Here is a 14,156-nt window from a genome sequence, read left to right as displayed (position 1 = left end):
GGACAGTTGGCGCAATTGGCGGCGAGTGCCTTTTGTAGCTGGCACTGTAACTGTTACTGTTGCTGCCACTGCCACTACCATTATGGCCAATGCAGTTGCAGTTGCATCTGCATCTATAGCTGTAGCTGTATCTGTATCTGTGGGTGCATTTGTATCTGCCATTGCCTCACTTGTTGACAATGCACACAACTCTCCTCTTCTGCTCTATTCGGTTCCCTTCTCTTAGCCCCCCTCTTGTCGTCACTTCTGGTCTCTTCTGTTCTGTTCTGTTCTGTTCCGTTTCGCCCCATTCTATTCTCTTCTCTTTGTGCTTTGTTAAGCCGTATTCTGTTGGCCATAAAAGTGAAAAACCCTCGGCTGCTGCTTCATACTTTCTAGGGGTGCATCATCCATGCAATGTCAATGCTCCCAACAGTAACAGCAACAACAACAACAACAACAACAGCAACAAACGAAAGCGAAATACTTAAACGCTAGATGACAGAATTTCAAGTTGGAAGCAAGCTTACTGCTCAAGACGAAGCTAATATTAATGACGAAAGAAGGGCGTGCCAGCCCGGCTCTTCTCCACCCTCAACCGTACCCTCTCTCGCCTACAGCTCTGCAACTATACCTTCATTGCTCGAGCTGATATTGGGAACCGATTTTGATAAAACCAGATTATTTTATTTTATTACCTAATTAAGCCTTAATATGGAGTTCCTAGTTTTCGGAAAAATATTTTAAATTTTTTCAAAATTAACAAAAAGTTACTCCAATTGTTGAATAATTATCATAAACAGATCTTAATTTTATTAAAACGGCAAACATTTGAAATTTTTTCAAAATTAACAAAAAGTTACTCCAATTGTTGAATAATTATCATAAACAGATTAATCTTATTAAAGCGGCAAACATTTTAAATTTTTTCAAAATTAACAAACAGTTACTCCAATTGTTGAATAATTATCATAAACAGATCTTAATTTTATTAAAACGGCAAACATTTGAAATTTTTTCAAAATTAACAAAAAGTTACTCCAATTGTTGAATAATTATCATAAACAGATTAATCTTATTAAAACGGCAAACATTTTAAATTTTTTCAAAATTAACAAAAAGTTACTCCAATTGTTGAATAACTATCATAAACAGATCTTAATTTTATTAAAAGGGCAAATATGTTAAATTTTTTCAAAATTAACAAAAAGTTACTCCAATTGTTGAATAATTATCATAAACAGATTAATCTTATTAAAACGGCAAACATTTTAAATTTTTTCAAAATTAACAAAAAGTTACTCCAATTGTTGAATAATTATCATAAACAGATCTTAATTTTATTAAAAGGGCAAATATTTTAAATTTTTTCAAAATTAACAAAAAGTTACTCCAATTGTTGAATATTTTATATAAACAGATTAATCTTATGAAAAAGGGCAAATAATTTAAATTTTTTCAAAATTATCAAAAAGTTAATCCATTTGTTGAATATTTATCATAAACAGATTAATCCTATAAAACCGGCAAATATTTTTAAAGGCAAAAAATTTTAAAGTTAAGTTGCTTAAAATATAAAATTTAATCGAATTATAAGCCGCTTTCGTGCTAAACCTTTTTTGCTTGCAAAAGAAAGGGTCTTTTAATTTCATGTTCTTTTTTCAAACTACATCCGAATCCTGAGGCATATTCAAACAACAAAAGTGCGTTTAAGTAATACTCTTCTTTCTAAAATATTTTTCAACTTCTATCGTGTAAGAACGAGGTTTTCAGACTGTTATAAGGGCGAAGGGAAAAATATAATCGTGTTAGGCCGAGTTCGCGTTAAAAAGTTCGTGTTAAAGGAGGGCTAAGGTGTAAATTGCTTTTGTGGCATGGACTTCAGTCAGATGACGCCAAATATTTGTACTTCTAAGGTAATGAAGAGACAAAAATCTTTGAATTTTCAACAAATTAGCCGCAAATAAATTTGTTGGCTAACCAGCAGCAAGAACTTTGCGTTGGCTCGATCCGAAGGGAAGTAAATAAAAGAATTGGCTATGTGTGCTCATTACTTGTTGGCCGCAAATCAAGGATATTGCTGTTGTGGTTGTTGTTGCTTTAGTCGTTGCTGTCAGCAATTTGCGAGCATCAACAAGCGCTGCAATTACCAGCAGTCGTTCCACTCCGCTCCAACACCCCTACCCCAGGGCTGGGCCTGCGGCTGCCCATGCCCCTGTTCCTGCCACAGGGCCCTTTAAACTTGCAACATCTGACACAACACGCATTTCATTTAATTCGTAAATTAACGAGAAATTTTTGTTAGGGGCGGCCAGCAATGGGCTGGCTGTTGTGGTGAAATGTCCCGACCACACACGATGCTCTCGATAAAGTGTGTGTTGCAGTTCGCAGCTGTTTGCCACTTCAATTGTGTATCGGAATCGCCAAACAATCCACTCGACCCATTAACCCTAGATGGTTGTTCTCCGAAAATTTTTTTTTTATTTATTTATTTGTTTGTTTATTAATTCCTAGTACGACAAGAAGATTTCCTATAAATTAATGTACTAGTCACAAAGTATGCAATTTTCTTAGATAAAATTTAAAAGTGATTTTCATAACCTACTTAACCTATTTTTAAAAGATTAATATTATTAATACATAAATTTAAGGTTTTTTCTTTCTGTTTTTTTTTTTTTCTTTTTAATAATATTAATACATAAATTTAAGGGTTTTCCTTTCTGATTTTTTTTTTTGCTCTTATCGTTATCATTAAATTAGTACAAAAGTTTTTTAATGAAGTTTTTTTCATATTTTTCATAGTTTTGCATTCGTTCATGTCAATGAACTCACACTTCTTCTCATATAAGCCAAAACCTTCTTATTTCGTTTATTTGCACAAGAAGATATCATGTAAGGAAGACGGAACAATTAATATTTCTTAAAAGCAACAAGCCCCATATGATTGAATTTTATAATGCAACGAAAGAAGGTGTCGACCAAATGTGCAGTATCATGAATTGTTCTCGTAAAACAAATCGGGCCCAAGTGAGTCGAAATGGGTCAAAGTTCGTCTATTACCTCTTGTACAAATTATCAAAAAATTGCCCATTAAACTGGGTTTTTTTTATTAGTTTTATGTATTACTAGCGACCCGGTACGTGCTTCACCACGTCTAAAGTGAAATAATAAAAAAATTTATTGGAACATCAAATTCATTTATTCAAACAAAAAAATATTTTAATTGCTATTTTAAAACTTAATCCAAAACATTTAGATAAACAATATGTTTTGTTCTACCGTTTGAAGCATGACGTCTGGGGGGTACCGACTCTGGAACAGGCAACATAAAGTTGGCCATGTGAAGAACATGATTCCCCCAAATTCATTGAATTGAATTCATTTGTTACAAAAAATGTGATAAATGAAGAACCGCTCGACCGATTTTGTGCAAACTTCACATAAACCATCTACTAAATAGTCCGAACAAAGCCTAAACATTTGGTTTGGTTAGGTGAGCCCATTCTTGAGTTATAAAATTACAACAACAAAAAATATTGGCATTGATTTAAATATATATAGATGTAGGGAATTAAAAAAAAATAAAATAAACTCGTCCTTTCTCGGAGCTAGGAGAATCTGGGTGCCAACTTTGGTTATTCTAGCTTCTATAGTTTCTGAGATCCTTGCGTTCATCCAGACGGACAGACGGGCGGACATGTCTAGATCGATTTCTCCCGTCATGCTGATTCAGAATATATATACTTTATGGGGTCAGAGATGCTTTCTTCTGCACGTTACATTCTTTGCACAAACCTAATATACCCTTTTTACCCTACGGGTACAAGGTATACAAATTTATAAACTAAGAATTTTGTACCTAGGGATCGAACAGCGACAATTTCAAATCGGCCGTAGTCGTTTCGACGAAGAACAACCTTAGGGAAGGTAAAATGAGAACAACCATTTGGGGTTAATAAAATCGCGAGAATAAAGAAAGAAAGACAAAAAAACAAAAAGGCCAACCCAATAAGCCAACGAGAAAATTTTGGCTAGTTAGGAGAGCCTTTGCTCCTACATACTTACATGGCTAAAGCTGAAGCTAATGCCACGGCTGTTGAAACGAAATTTGTGCAACAATTGCCCATAAATCACGTTCTCGAAAGCAACAGCTTTCGCCATTGGTTGTTGTAATTGCTGCTGCGTCTGCTGTTGTTGTTGTTGCTGTTGTTGTTCCTTCGCTTGATGGCAACATTGAAAAGGAAATGCGCGTGCGTTTCGGTTTATAAATGAAATTCAAATGAAATGCATGCGTGAGTGTGTGCTGATGTGTATTTGTTCTGTGTGTTGTGTGTGTGTGTATTTGTTGTATGTGTGTGTGTGTGTGTGTGTGCTTACATATCAATTTAGTGGAATGCACGAGAATCAGCAACAGCAGCAGCAACGGCGGCAACAGCAAAGCGCAATTGCAGCAACAAAGATTTCTGCAATATTCAAGGGTTGCGCTCATTAGAGATGCACGTGATTCGTGACTCAGGCGTGAGTGAAAAAACACCATCAATGCACAAACAACTACACCTAATGCTGGTTTTACGCGGTCTTTTTTTTACAAAAAAAATTAAAAATTAAAAATTTTATTTATGAAAGTTAAACATTTTATACATTTGTATATGGTTACACGACTTTATTCCATTTAGCACGATTCAAAATAACATATAATCAAATATTTTACACGGTTTTTCTGTAACCAATCTAGCGTGTAAGAACAGAATTAGGTGTACTAACAATAGAGCTCAAGAATATCAATAATCAGTAACTTCAATTAATATTGAAATTATAAAATTTCATTTTCAAATTATTTTCGATTTGTTTAAACAAAGTGCAAAACATAGTCTTAAAACCCATTAGCTATTAAAAAAAAAAGTACTCAAATTTTATCTTCAATACCAAAAAGAAGCATACGTATTGTTTTTCTGCTTATGTTTCAAGACGTTGTTCAATTTCCAACAAAATATGCCCAATTGATGCTTGAACCGATACTAACAACAACTTCAAGAATTATAACAACATTGCACAGAATGTATGAGTACCTATTTTTTTTGTTTTTTTTTTTTTGAAACTTTTGATTTATAATTCCTACAACCTTATTAGTTTTTGATATCTTGGAGTTTTTTTTTTTTTTTTTGGGAAACATTCGATTTTTAATTCCTACACCCAAATTATTTTTATTATATTCTCAACCTTATTTATTCTCGATATCTTGCAGTTTTTTGTGGGAAACTTTTGATTTGTAATTTATTAATTAATTTCATTTATTATTTTCTCAACCTTATTTGTTCCCGATATCTTAGAGTTGCGTTTTCAACAACCATTATAGCTCATAGCATTCGTTTTTCGTGCATTAATGCCACCGCTACCACATTAATAATTTTACAAATCTTTCTAATTTTTTAAAGCATTTTTAATTTTTGATATTCGATACAATTGCGATGTCTTATCAGTAACTATGTTGTTGTCGATACCAATGGCATGTATTCGGTGCATTATTAATATTCGATACTTGTGCCTTCTTACAGATACCTTAAGCTTTTCGATGCCAGATTATAAGCCAATAGTATTGTAATAGATTATTTATTTGCGATGCAATATTAATGTTTGATGCCAATTCGATACCTTGCCAATATTTTTGTTCCTAAAGATACCTTAAGCTTTTCGCTGCTAGATAATAAGCCAATACCATTCTCATACATGATTTGTTTTCGATGCACTATTATGGTTTTATGCCAATTCAATGCCTTCTCAATAACTATGTTCCTACCCGATACCTTTAGTTTTTCGATGCCCGATATTTTAAATTGTTCAAGACTTATTAGTTTTTAATAGCCTTGCGACACCTTACCAGTCTGCAAATCAAAACTTAATGGGAGAAACGAAAGGCGCATTCGTTCGCACAGCACGCTTCACGAGTAGCATGCATTGCGTGACTTAGAGCGTGAGGCTAATCACGCGCCCACCTGTGGCCAGCACTCGCCAGCAGCGTCGCTTCGTAGTCGCTGCCTCTGGAGCCGCAGCTGCACATCCTGCAGAATGCATGGTGCATAAATATCGCGATGATCGGCGGCAGCAACAACATCTTAAATATATTTTCTAATTACTTGTTCGCACTCGCATCATGTTGCCTACTCCATTGGCCGTCAACGTAGTCGTCTGCGCCTCCCGCAGCCTCACGTCCGTCCCTGGGGCTGTTCGATGGGTGCCGCCATTCCTCGCCTGACTCTGGACTCTTGGCTGAGTACGTTGGCGACACATAAATTGTAAATATGATAGAAGAACATGCAACACTTTGGCGCTGAGGCATGGCAGGCATGGCAGGCATTGCAGTTGCTAGCTGGCTGCTGCCTGCTGCATGTTGCATGTTGTTGGGGTCTTATAAACCATTGCTGCTGCCGCTGCTTCTCGTGTTCTGTGTTTGTTTGTATAATTATTGCAATGTATTTCAGTTCTTTCCCTTTTGCATACTCGTATGCATCGTCGAAGGCATTCGCTTTGTTATTGCAGTTGTTGTTGTTGCTGTTGTTGTTGTTGCTGTTGTCGTGGCATGCATTTGAACTTCATGCTCATTCACTTTCTTGTAAAACACGCGCCACGCACCCATCAGTAATTTAACCCACTCCCCAATCCCAATTCCAGTCCCAGTCCCAATCGCATCGCCCTCCACCATATTTCCCGTTCCATTAACCCCCGCGACTTCTTGTTCGGCTGCATTCGCCGCCTTTGTTCCCGCTCCCCTCCCATGCGTGCTTTTCTCAGAGTCACGTCCCGCCCTTCCCCGGAATTGAGTTTATAGCAATGACTGTTTTAGCTTTCATTTCTGCTTTAATTTCCCATTTGCAGTCGTAATCGACAATCGATTAACAATTCGCAATCGAGAAATTGCAAATTCCAATTCGAATACAAATTAAAAGTTAATATCAATACTAAAGATAAGTGCATCAGTTTTTCTTTTCGAATTGAATTTAGTTCCACTTCGGGAATGCTTGAATGTAAAACCATCTGTATTCTGCATTCTGTACACCAAGTGTGTATATTTCCAGAGTTCGCAATAGGCTTATATTCTGATTTGAATTGAAAATACAGAGCCTGTTAATTCATTACATTTTACTAATTTCAATAGTCCCGAAATTTATGGATATTTGATGTAACAAATTCACATAAGTTGTATCTAAGAATAATTATTGCCCACGTACTGTTATTCGATTGGTTTTTGAAAAAAAAAAAAAAAACAAAAGAAAGCGCTAGTCGAGAAAAAACAAGATAGAACGCTACAGTCGAGCAAGCCCGACAGTAAAATAGCCTGTACTCTCCACAAAAAGGAAAAATTAAAAAAAAAAAAATTAAAAAAAAAAAATTAAATTATTAAAAAAAATGAATGAATTAATTAATTAAAATAATTAATTAAATTAAATTAGAATACATGTTTATGTTCAGTTTAAACAGCATACATTTACATCACGTACCTATGCGTGTTCATATGCGTGTATGTATGCAGCACAAAGTTGAACAAAAGCAGCAACAACAACAACAGCTGCGGGCAGCGCTGCCGACAGAGCTGCAGGCAGCGCATGAGCAGCGATTTTACTTATGGCTATAACTTTCTTCAGAATTGACCTATCATGATGAAATTTGGCACACGGACACATTAGTACTAACTGGATGTACCTACCAAAATTGATTTTTAAATTCCGAGAATTACGGAAGTTATAAGAAAAAATACGAATTGCGGGGGAGTGGGGGGGTGTATCAGAAAAAATAAACAAACTCGTTCTGCCTAGGGCTTATAGGAACCTTGATACCAATTTTGGTTATCCTAGCTCTTGTACTTACTGAGATCCTTGCGCTCATACAGACAGACGGACAGACGGTCAGACGGACAGACGGACATGGCTATATCGACTCGTCTTCTCATCCTGATCAAGAATATATATACTTTGTGGGGTCTGCCACGCCTCCTTCTGTGTGTTACATACATGCGCACAAAACTAGTATAGCCTTTCACCCTTTGGGTACAGGCTATAAAAATTTTTTTTTAATAAAATTTAAAAAATAATAATAAACTCGTGTTGCATTAGGACTAGGAGAGTCTACAAACCAAGTTTTGTCAATGCACAATCAGCCGTTTCCGAAAAAAAGGCGTTCATTCAGACAGACGGACGAACATACATACATACATGCCGATTAAGAATATATGTATGTTGTTTTTCTTCTTTATAACAAGAAACTTTGCACAAATTCCTTTTTACCCTACGCGTTCAATATACATAGATCGCTTTCTAGATTACTTTATATTGCTGGTGGCTATCATCCCTACTCTGCCAAATTAATTAGGCTTCGAAATTTGACAACAAAAAATCAATAGAAGTAATGGAAATAAAAAAATCCAAAACATAGCGAAAGTCACTTGAGAAGAGAAGCAAAGCTAATTGGCAGTTCAGGAGGCGTTGCTCGCCAACTCTCACTCTCATAAAAGATACACACACACACACGCATTTTGTGAACAAAAGGAGGCACAGGACGAGAGCAAAAACGGATGGCTGCCTAACAGGAAGCTGTTGATATTTTTCTTATACTCGTATGTTTTTCACTTCACTTTCTTTCCTCAATTTCTGCCACAGTGGCGATAGAAAATGATGGAAAATGTGCTTAAGGGCCGGAAAAACAAAAGCAAGTAAACTAACGAGCATACATAGCTATACTTATACACACACACACACACACCCACACTAACACCAACACACACTTGCACACTCATTTCCACATAAAGCTTGTTTAGGGCTTGGGGCTGTTGTTGTTGTTGTTGCTGGCAGTTGAGTGCATTTTGTTGAGGGGCGTATTTGTTGACAATGCTTTGGTTGCATGTTGCATGTTGCAGGTGCACGCACCTACGCAAACAGCTTTAAATCAGATCATGCAACGGCGCAACACCTTCACAACTAAGGGGCTATTGTGAACGAAATGTGAAAGCAGGCTCTGGACTTATACTTCCAAAAACAGGGACTCTCCGATTACTTATTATCTCTTCACTTACAAGAACTCTACCCAAAAGAGAGCTACAGAGACCATTAAATTTAATCAATGTGAGACTGGATATTATTATAGAATTTGAATTGAGCGTAAGATTATTTTAATCTCTGGGAATTCATATAATCGAAACCGTTCATAAAATTTTTGATTTTTGCAACCTTTTTCAGCCTAAGGCCCCCAAAGGAGCGTTCGCTTAAGGGGCTACTTCAATACATAGTACACAGAACGAATGTCCGCTTAAGAGGGCTGCCCGGATAGTAGATTAATAGAGTTTTCACTCTATATATTCATATATGGTATTGAAGGCATGCCAACAGAAACAACATATCTTTGGATCCTTTAATGGATTGAACTTTTCAACTCCATGCTATTGCTTTTTCAAAGCGAAATATCTTTATCCTTTAATAGGAGGAGTAATTGCTTTAATTTTATCAATCGCTATTTTAAAATTTCTACCATTTTACAATTTAACTAAATTCCGAGGAATTCAATTTTATCCAATTAATCAAATTTTATTTTAAATAATAGCAATTACAGCAATTTTATTAACTTGATTCGGAGCCCGCACAGTTGAAAATCCTTATGTTTTAATTGAACAAATTTTAACAGTTATTTATTTTTTATATTATTTAATCAACCCTTAGGTAAATAAATGATGAGATAATTTATTAAATTAGTTAATGAGCTGGAGAATTACATTTTCTATAAATTGTACTAAAATGAATTAATAATAAAAAACAAAATACTACAATTTTAAACCCGATAAAAAAATTAAATAATTTTAAGAACAAGATAAAAAACACTTTCAAGCCAAATATATTAATTTATCATAACGAAACCGAGGCAAAGTACCTCGAACTCAAATGAATACAAAAGAAATTAATATTAATTTAACATAAAATAATAAATTAAATACATCACATCACCCTAAAAAAATTAGTTTTCATGCTCAGGCTAGGTATACAATCGATTATTAATTGTTAATTTGTACTTATCCTTTTGACAAATAGAATGGATAATAGTTGAAGTTTAAAATTGGGAATATATACAACTGGATTGAGCTGCCACATTAGGTAGCAGTACACATGTTTAATAAAATAAAATAAAATAAAAATTTAAAAAAAGGTTTCAGGGGTTTCAAGACTACTCGCAAAAAATGTTTTAAAAATCCTCAACTAAACCTTATAGTGCAAAAGTTGTCGATAATTTTGTCAATTCTGGTCATACTATAGCTATGCAATATTTCCTCACATTCTAGCGTGATATTAAAAACTGATCAATGATTTTTATTTATTTAGTAAATCAACAATAGTTCTGTCGATACATTCCATTATAATTATTTAAATATATCATATATTTATTAAATTAATGATAAAAGTTCCATAATTGAGAATGTTACCCATCAATTCTAGAGCAAGATTTAAAACTGTTAAAGTATTTCATTTAGCCATTCAAAACATTTTTTTTTATTTTTTCCATTTTGCTTATTGTATTTTGATGTTTTTTTTATTATTATTACGTTGCCACAAAAGTTTGACATTAATAATTAAATGTCCAATCTAAGGAAACTTTAATACTGCAGATAATTTGTTCAAACCATGTTTTATGCAATGATGTTAAAGCTGTGATTTGAGCCGAGTTTCTATTCAGAAACGAAACAGGCATCAAAATAATTGTGATAAAAAAAAAGGTTTCAAATCATTACCACACTCTGCTTAAAATTAATTTACAGGCAGACTTTTCTTACTATTAGCGAGCGGCTAGTCTAACTAACTAACTTAGAGTATATTACGAGTGAAGCAGGAGCAGCAAGAGCGAGAAATTGCAGCTCCCGATCGACGCCCGCTGAGCAGAGCTGAGGCAGCCAGAACTCAATTCCTGAGTAGCTAAATTTAGACGCTAATTTGGCGACCCGCTGTGCCAACGAGATCGCGCCGCCAGCCGGCAGATGGACGAGTTGGGAGGTAGAGTCGCGAAAGGGGAAGACAAGCTCGGCTCATGTTACCAGACGTTCGATGCAAAAAACGACAGCAACAACAACAACAACGACAGCAACAACAACAACAGCAACAAAAATGAAGCCGAGACGAGCGACAGCAGCTCAAATTACCAATTGAATTTATCTTGCACTCAATGCGCCAACTGCCCAGCAACAACAATATTAATAACAACAACAACAACAACAACGTTATCCAAACATGCAATGGCCAAGAAGCGAATCCTGAGAACCTCGTGCGGCCCGCTCATAATTTAGCCTCGTCATCGTCATCGTCGTCGTCATGGTCGTCGTCAGTGGCATTATCATCGTCAACTTTATTATGTTCTGCACATTATCGGACTGCCCTTTGCTGTCGCTCGCCCCTGCTCGGTCCGCTCCTTATCTTCATCATAATCTGGCCCAGCAACTGACATTATCATTTAGCTTGGCTGCTCGTGTTCAGGACCGGCCACAAGAGAGCTGGTCGCTGCGACAATACGAGTATGGTCGTAAGCATGCCAGCAAATAGAATTTTGGAAAAACCAAATTCAAAATAAAACAACAAATAACAATTTTTAATTGAGTTCTGATTGATTGGATTGAATCCAATGCTGATTTATGCATCGAAACATGCAGTACAATCAATCGAATGCACTCGTTTTTATTGACAAAAGTTGATGAGTCTGTTTGCATTCATTCCTTTATTCACCTATGAATGTAATATGGATGTGTTGAATACACTTTATATATTGGGAAAGTTTAACATCACCGTTGCATTCATTTGAAAAAGCAAGCGTAGATGAAATTATTTACGATTTACAAAACCTGCTGTTTATCACAACAGTACTATTATTATTATTATTATTATTATTATTATTATTATTATTATTATTATTAATTGATAGTTAAAATGCTACATGAATTAATTAAGAGAATTCAATTCAATATGAATACATTCATGTTTAAAAAACTTACCCTTTTAGCGGAATTGCGTGCACACCCTTTTAATATTTTATTTATTTAAACATTACTTACATATTAATTTTAATCAATGGTAGCCATTCTTTAACACTTAATACTCATATTTCCATTTGAATCTCTGCTCATTTATTGTCATGAGTGTATTCGCTTGTACATAACAGAGATTCAATTCAATTATATTGGTATTTACCAAGTATGTGACTATTTCTATTTGCATATACATATGTTTTACACTCATGACTTGTTGTTAATAATTCATTGTTAGTTATGAGTGCATTCATTTCATTCATAAAGCGGCAATTGAATATTTTACAATTTCATTTACATTGTCAAATATCTCCACATAAACTATGTATATTATCTACTCGTAGTAATGGATTGCTGTCCGATAGTTTATGCACTCATAATTATGAGTGTATTCATTTGCAAGAAAAAAACTGAATTACTCTGTAGATTTGCTCTGCAACGACAGCAAGAAGCAGAATTTAGGTTGAACAACAATTTTCAATTTGCTGCCGGCAGGGCCTTTGCACAATTTGGGCTGCGGTTTCTCTGTGTGTGTGTGTATTATCCGGAATATGTCCCTGTAATCTGTTCTTATTCAATTTCCTCACGGCTACATTATGAATAAACTGAACAAAGGGAGACGGCAACTGGCAGCCGAAAATATTAAAACATTACAACAACATTGCCGCCAAGCGCGGTGCTTGCAACAACTACCAAAGCGAAGCTGAATATGTGATTTTCCTTTTTCCCGTCCTTTGTGAATATGCAGGATATTATGTGCCCGCTTCTTGTTTGCTGTGTTGTAGTTGCGGTTTTCAATTTATGCTTCGGAAAATATGAAAAACTTTTCTTTTTTTTTTTTGAAAAATCTAAGCCCTATCCAGCGCTGATGGGAGAGCGGGAGAACTGAAGCTGGAGCGGAAGCTAAGGCCGGCTCAACTAACCAGTAGGCAGTCGCCAGCTTCCAGCCACCAGCCACTGGTCAGATGCATGTGCCGCGGTCACCCAAAGACTCACTTAATTAGCAGCAATTAATCTTTGTGCGGTCGCAGTTGGCTGGAGGCCTGTGGTGGTTTGTGGTGGTTTGTGGTGGTTACTGGTGGTTTCTGGCGGTCGGAGCAGGCGGGTTAGGGGCCCGGGTTTTCCACTATGACACGACAATGACGACAAAATATGCTGGTCGCTGCTGTGACTTTATCCATGGCAGAGATGCCGGCGTGTCACGCAACTCACGCAAACAAACCAAGCTGAAAGATCTAATATAAGTCACAAGGCTGCATAAGTCTACTGGCATAAAAGCTGGAATCATCTTGGATTTCCAATAACGATAGTGTCGAGTATTTTACAAGTATATCAGTTCGTCAATACTATCGATTGCTTTAATAAAAAACGATAACTTTTTTAATTTACTGATCACCATGAATAAATAAAAGAGTTTTATTTAAAACTCATGCAAATAAACCAAGCTGAAAGATCTAATATAAGTCACAAGGCTGCATAAGTCTACTGACATAAAAGCTGGAATCATCTTGGATTTCCAATAACGATAGTTTCGAGTATTTTTTTAACAATCCATCTACTCTATCGGTTGCTTTAATAAAAAATGATAACTTTTTCAATTTACTGATCATCATCAATAAATAAAAGAGGTTTATTTAAAAGTAGACGCATGTCATATCATCTGAAAAAAAGGACTATCTTTTTATCAAGTAAGCTAAAGGATCGCTTTTCCCTTAAAAACAGCCCCCCTTTTGGGGGGTGTAAAATGATAATGGCATTCGTTCTCTTCGCCTTAACTTTAGTTTTTATCGATCTTTACTTTTGGTTCATCACGTCTGGCAAGGTAGACATATTTTTATTTTCCATTTTCTAGGCCAAATTGTACTTAATTTCATAAGAAAGAACAATGTCGTCTAAAAAGAAACTCTCGAAGATAGGACAAGCTGCCTGTAGATGAAATTAAAGAGCGATTGTCAAATTCGCACACAAATATTTGAAGAATAAAATGCCATTCCAATTCCAGATCTCAACGAATTCTTTACAAAAATGTTGTTTTCTGCTTAGAGCCTAATTGTTGAGTACAAGTAACAAAAATTTGTGTGCAAATTATTTGCAAGTCTGACCGGGCAATTGCCCGCGCACATCTCTATAA

Source organism: Scaptodrosophila lebanonensis, unplaced genomic scaffold, assembly GCF_003285725.1.
Source record: "Scaptodrosophila lebanonensis strain 11010-0011.00,11010-0021.00 unplaced genomic scaffold, SlebRS2 tig00000123-arrow-arrow-pilon, whole genome shotgun sequence".
Lineage (NCBI taxonomy): Eukaryota > Metazoa > Arthropoda > Insecta > Diptera > Drosophilidae > Scaptodrosophila > Scaptodrosophila lebanonensis.
This window is presented reverse-complemented; position numbering follows the sequence as displayed.